Here is a 6,722-nt window from a genome sequence, read left to right as displayed (position 1 = left end):
CCTTTCCCATGTTAGGGAAGTTTTCAACTAGAATCTCTTCCAATATTTTCTCAGGTCCTTTTTCTCTCTCTTCTCCTTCTGGGACCCCTATAATGCGAATGTTGGTGCGTTTAATGTTGTCCCAAAGGTCTCTTAGGCTGTCTTCAGTTCTTTTCATTCTTTTTTCCTTATTATTTTCCACATCAGTGATTTTCACCATTCTGTCTTCCAGGTCACTTATTCGTCCTTCTGCCTCAATCTGCTATTGGTTCCTTCTAGTGTATTTTTCATTTCTGTTATTGTGTTGCATCTCTCTGTTTGTTTGCTCTTTAATTCTTCTAGGTCTTTGGTAAACTTTTTGATCTTTGCATCCAGTCTTTTTTCAAAGTCCTGGATTATCTTCACCATCATTATTCTGAATTCTTTTTCTGGAAGGGTGCCTATCTCCTCTTCATTTAGTTGTTTTTCTGGGGTTTTATCCTGTCCCTTCACCTGGTACAAAGTCCTCTGCTTTTTCATTCTCTCTATCTTTCTGTGGCTGTGATTTTCAGTTCCACAAGACAAAATACTGCTGATACTGCTTGATTCTGCTGTCTGCGCTCTTGTGGAGGAAGCTATCTAGGAGGTTCGTGCATGCTTCCTGATGGGAGGGACTGATGGTGGGTAGGGCTGGGTGGGCAGAGCTCAGTAAGACTTTAATCCAATTTGGTGGGCAGAGCTCAGTAAAACTTTAATCCGCTTGTCTGCTAATCAGTGGGGCTGTGTCACACCTTGTTGGTTGTTTGGCCTGAGGCTACCTAGCACTGGAGCTTACAGGCTCTTTGGTGGGGCTAATGGTGGACTCTGGGAGGGTTCATGCCAATGAGCACTTCCCAGAACCCCTGCTGCCAGTGCCCCTGTCTCCTCGGTGAGCTACAGCTACCCCCCACCTCTGCAGGCAACCCTCCAACACCAGCAGGTAGGTCTGGTTCAGTCTCCTATGGGGTCACTACTCCTTCTCCCTGGGTCCTGGTGAGCATACTTTTCTGTGTGCCCTCCAAGAGTGGAGTCTCTGTTTCCCCCAGTCCTGTGGAGGTCCTACAATCAAATCCCACTGGCTTTCAAAGTCTGATTCTCTGGGGATTCCTCCTCCCATTGCTGGACTTCCAGGTTGGGAAGCCTAATATGGGGTCAGAACCCTCACTTTAGTGGGTGGACTTCTGCAGTATAACTGTTCTCCAGTTTGTGAGTCATCCACTCAGCATTTATGGGATTTGATTTTAATGTGATTGTGCCCTTCCTACCGTCTCATTGTGGCTTCTCCTTTGTCTCTGGATGTGGGGTGTCTTTTTTGGTGAGTTTCAGTGTCTTTCTGTTGATGATTGTTCAGCATTTAGTTTTAATTCTGGTGCTCTTGCAAGAGGGTGTGCGTGCATGTCCTCCTACTCCACCATCTTTTGAAATTTCATTTTTAAGTCTTTGAATATGTTTGAATTTTTACTGACATTTGGATTAAAATAACCCAGCCTTAAAAAAAAATGCATTCTTCTATTGAATTGTCTATGTCTTTTTTCTCACTGATTTCTAGAAATTCTTTCTATATTTGGGGAATGAGACTTTTGTCAACTACATGTATTGCAAATATCTTCTCAAAACATGTGGTTCACCTTTCTCTTTCTTCAATAGTGTCTTCTGATTATTACAATTTCTTAATTTTAATGTAGTCTGATTTATTAATATTTTATTTATGGTTAATGCTTTTTGTCCCTTATTGAGAAATCTTTCCTCCTGAAAAGATCATGAAGATCTTGTTTTATGTTACCTTCTTGACACTTTATTAGTTTGCTACTTATATTTAGCTCTACGATCCAAATGAACTTAATTATGGTGTAAAATAGGGGTCAAGTTTCATTTTTTCCCATATGAATATCCAATTGACCTGGCACCATCTATTGAAAAGACCATCTTTTCACTTCTATACTGCAACTTTTATCACAAATCAACAATTTATGTTTGTGTGTGTTTAGTTCTAAATTCTCTGCTCTGTTCCATTGATCTATCACCAATTACTTGGGCTTTCAGCCCAGATATTCAGTAGTACAAGTTATCCATGTTTTCCTTTTGCTTTAAGAGTATTTTGGGTATTCTTAGCCCTTTGCATTTCCACATAAATTTTAGAATCAGCTTGTTAACTTTAACAAAATAACAATGAAAAACTCGTTCAGATTATGGTTGTGATTTAAATCTATAAGTGAATTAGGGGAGAACTGACATATGCACAATACTGCATCTTCCAATCAATGAACATGGTACACACATCCATTGACTTATGTCTTTAATTTCTATCAAAAATGCTTTACAGATTTGTGTGTAGATGCCTTACATATCTTTCATTAAATATATGTCCAAGAATTTTATATTTTTAATGCTACCACAAATAATCACTTTATTCTGTTATACAGAAATATATAAAAATGTATATGTTGAATCTGTACCCAGAAAACTCGCTAAACTTATAAACCACATAACTTATCTGTAGACTGTTTTGGATTTTCAATGTAGGCAATTACATCATATAATAATAATAATATTTCCATTTCTTTCTTTTGAATCCTTGTAGCTATTAATTTTTCTTTGCCTACAGAACAATGTTGACTAGAAGTAAAATTTTCCTGTCTCATTCCTAGCTCAGAGGAAAGCTTTCAACAGTTTTCCTTTAAATATGATGCTTGCTATAGGCTTTTTGCAGATGTCCATAATGAGATTAAGGAAGTTTCCCTCTATTCCTAGTTTGCTGAAATTTTTTATCATGAAGAGACACTGAATTTTATCAAATTATTTTTCCGTATCTATTTTTCTCTTTTATTCTGTTAATGTGGTAAATCACACTAACTGACTTGCAAATGTTAAACCAAACTTGCATTTCTGGGTTAACATCTATTTGATTATGTTATACTATCCTTTCATATATTGCCAGATTTAGTTTGCTAACATTGTTTTAGGATTTTATTACCTATGTTCATGGATGAGATTGGCCTGATATTTACCTTATACTAACCTTCTCAGATTTTGGTATTAAGGTTATACTGGCCTCGTAAACACATTGAAGTGCAGTTAGTCTTCTTATTTTCTGGAAGACTTTGTGTAAGATTAGTATTATTTTTTCTTATATTTGGTAGCATTTGCCAATAAGACCATTTGAATATGAATTTTCCTTTATGGTGAAGCTTTAAAATGCTGATTAAATCTAAAAATTATAGAATGGGAAGAAATAGTATCAGGCCTGAAAGCCATTCTCTCCTTTCACTGAAAGACACCTAGGTAGAAAGAAAGATGACCTAGTCAAGTAAACTTCAAGACCAAACTCAGTCCTACTACATGCTGTAAATGTCCAGTATATCCTTCCTGAGAGCCACACCTATAGCAAGGAGAAATTTGCCATTTTCAGAATTATTTTTCCTTGATTGTGTTAAGAATTAAATTTTGCTGTTGTGATTTTCCCTACTCTCCTTGGCTATATCGTAAACATCTCCAAATGAGTTTTTTTTTTTATCTAATGCTCCCTTTTAGTCACCTCTCAGTGTCTCACGTATCAGGCTGACTGAATAGGAAAGGAATCAGAAAAATATTAATATATTAATATCTAGAATGCTATTCCCACAATATCCAGGTATTCATTAGGAAAAAAATGAATGATAGAAGCAGAAGTTGGGATATTATGCTAAGTGAAATAAGTCAGACAGGGAAAGACAATTATTGTATCATCTCACTTATATGTGGAATCTGAAAAAAAAATCATAGAAACAAAATAGATTGGTGGTTTCTGGGGCTGGGGGAGTGGGCTGAGAATGGGTAAAGACAGTCAAAGTGCACAAACTTCTAGTTATAAGACAAATACATCCTAGGGATGTGATATACAGCATGGGGACTAGAGTTAACAATACTGTATTATATACTTGAAAGTTGCTGAGAGCAGATCCTGAATGCTCTCGCTACACACAAAAAAATTGTAATTATGTGAGTTGATGAATGGGTTAACTAACATTATGGTGGTAAACATTTCACAATGTATACATATATCAAATCATTATGTGGTACACCCTAAACATACACAATGTTATATGTCAATTGTATCTCAATAATTCTGGAAAAAAGATGCAAAAATTATTTGAAGGTGTCTTATAATTAGCAGAAAAAGTGAAACTGTTCAGCCTTGAAAGGTAAGACCAGGTCAAGTCTCTTCTGATGTCACACTCGCATTTACCCACATTTGGCCTCCTAAAGGAAGAACCAGGAGATAAATAAGATGCTTGAGTTGACAGTGTGATATGGGAAACACTTAATCTTTTGATGGTTTATCTCAGTCAGAATCCAGTGGTTATTTCCCAGCCTGGTCTAATAACATGAAAGGTAAGCAATCATGTCACTGGTGTCATGCCCTTAGAAATGTGATTCAAGACAGTCACAGTGCTCTTCCACATGTTTTCTTCTTTCCTTGATCAGTTTCAAACTGGTAACTTACATTTGAAGTGACACTGAGAATGATTTTTTTCCTCTCTTCATACAGAAAAGGAGGGGGAGGGAGGAACACTCCCAAGCTTATGCTATGAAATCCTCTTGGAACAAACCTAGTTTCTCAATTAAATGGTAATCAGTATTGCTGCCAAACAAATTATCTTTCCAGTGAGGCATAAAGTATGTCTTTGTGTTTCCTAAAAATTTTAAAAAGCCCTATATTAGCCCTCTTAGGTTATGACATGGACAAAATTATCAATAAAATCAGAGCCTTTATACAGAAGCCTCCAAGCTCTCTCAGAGTTTTCCTGGCGCCACATTCGGACCTCAACGTTTCAGCCTCTGGGGCTCATCCCATCCTTCCAGCCTGCGACCAGCAGCGGAGAAAAACTAATTACATATCATTTTCTTGCCCTGTATGCACTTTGAGGTGAGCAAAAAGATTAGAATAAATTTGAACAATGAGGGAAATTGTGCACATCCAGGCCGGTCAGTGTGGCAATCAGGTAGGTGCCAAGTTCTGGGAGGTGATCCGTGATGAACATGGCCTTGACTCCACCAGCACCTAACATGGGGGTAGCGACCTGTAGCTGGACCACATCTCCATGTACTGCAATGAAGCCACAGGTGACAAATATGTTGCTTGTGCTATCTTGGTGGATCTAGAACCCCAGATCAAGGACTCTGTTCACTCAGGTCCTTTTGGTCAGCCACTCTCTCCGTCTATCCGCTGGTGGAGAACATTGTTGAGACTTACTGCTTTGAGAACAAGGCCTTTTACGACCACACTCAAGCTGACTACACCAACCTACAGGGACCTGAATCACCTCATCTCAGCCACCATGAGTCATGCCACCACCTGCCTCCGCTTCCCTGGCCAGCGCAATGCTGACCTCTGCAAGCTGGCAGTCAACATGGTGCCCTTCCCACGTCTCCACTTCTTCATGCCTGGCTTTGCCCCTCTAACCAGCCATGGAAGCCAGCAGTATCGGGTCCTCACTGTGCCCAAGCTCACCCAGCAGGTCTTCGATGCCAAGAGCACGACGGCTGCCTGTGACCCCCGCCATGGCCAGCACCTCACTGTGGCTGCTGTCTTCCAAGGGTGGATGTCCATGAAGGAGGTTGATGAGCAGATGCTCAACGTGCAGAACAAGAACAGCAGCTACTTTGTGGAATGGATCCCTGACAACATCAAGACGGCTGCCTGTGACATCCCACCCCCTGGCCTCAAGATGATGGTCACCTTCATTGGCAACAGCACAGCCACCCAGGAGCTGTTCAAGGATATCTCAGAGCAGTTTGCTGCCATGTTCCGCCGAAGGCTTTCCTCCACTGGTACACAGGTGAGGGCATGGATGAAAGCCTTCGGCGGAACATGGCACGTCACTGAGGCTGAGAGTGACGTGAATGTCCTTGTCTCCAAGTACCAGTGGTACGAGGATGCCACTGCAGAAGAGGAGGAGGATTTTGGTGAGGAGGCCAAAGAGGAGGCCTGAGGCGAGTCCCCATGACCTCAGGCTTCTCAGTCCCCTCAGCCTTCTTCCTCTACTGCCCTTTATTTTCCCTCAGAATTTGCGTTTTATGCCTCTATCTTGTTTTTTCTTTTCTTTTTTTCGGGGCAGGGAGGGTGGTTCTAGAACAGTGCCTGGTACATAATAGGCACTCAATAAGTGTTTGTTGTTTGTTGAATGTCTCCTCTCTCTTTCTACTCTGGGGAACCTAGATTTCTGCAATTCTGGGTAACCCTGTATTTCCTTCTTGTGCCCATTCCTCCCACCTGTCCAGTTAACCTTGCCCTCTCTGTTTTCAAGATAACTCTCCAAGAAGATGGGTCTCATCAAATCGCACTTAGAAACGTGTACTGAAAACTGGGTAGATGATCACCATCCTAGGCTCATGTGGTAGCTCAGGGGAAAGGAAACCAAGCAGTGGGTAGAAGTCCCCACAAGGAAGGGGTGGCATTCTGGAGAAGGGCATCCAGGCTATCAGAGTCCTAGTTTCCAGATATCTCCCCTATCCTCTCTCAGCTTTGGGGGAGGTGTTAACAGTATTATCTCCATTTTCAGTCTCCCTCCAAGCTCTGTCCTGAGCTATTTCCTTTGCAATGTTCTGGCCCCCACCCTGTCAGTGGGGATCCTTTCCTCTTCCACTTTACATCCTTCATGATGTTGGATTCCTTTCTTTCCCCTGGTTGGAAAAGGGAGTCAAGAGGATCAAGAGAGGGACTAGCTTTGGTGCCTAAGCCTCCA

At 40.9% G+C, this 6,722-nt stretch overlaps 1 pseudogene; it reads left to right on the top strand.

Annotated features, from left to right (window-relative positions):
- Positions 1–4,934: 4,934 nt before the first annotated feature.
- Positions 4,935–5,969, top strand: LOC130855759 (tubulin beta chain-like; annotated as a pseudogene).
- Positions 5,970–6,722: the final 753 nt, after the last annotated feature.

The sequence above is a fragment of the Hippopotamus amphibius genome, chromosome 1 (genome assembly GCF_030028045.1).
Source record: "Hippopotamus amphibius kiboko isolate mHipAmp2 chromosome 1, mHipAmp2.hap2, whole genome shotgun sequence".
In the NCBI taxonomy this organism is placed as follows: Eukaryota; Metazoa; Chordata; class Mammalia; order Artiodactyla; family Hippopotamidae; genus Hippopotamus; species Hippopotamus amphibius.
Note: the sequence above shows the minus strand (reverse complement) of the source record. Positions and strands in the feature narration are given on the sequence as shown.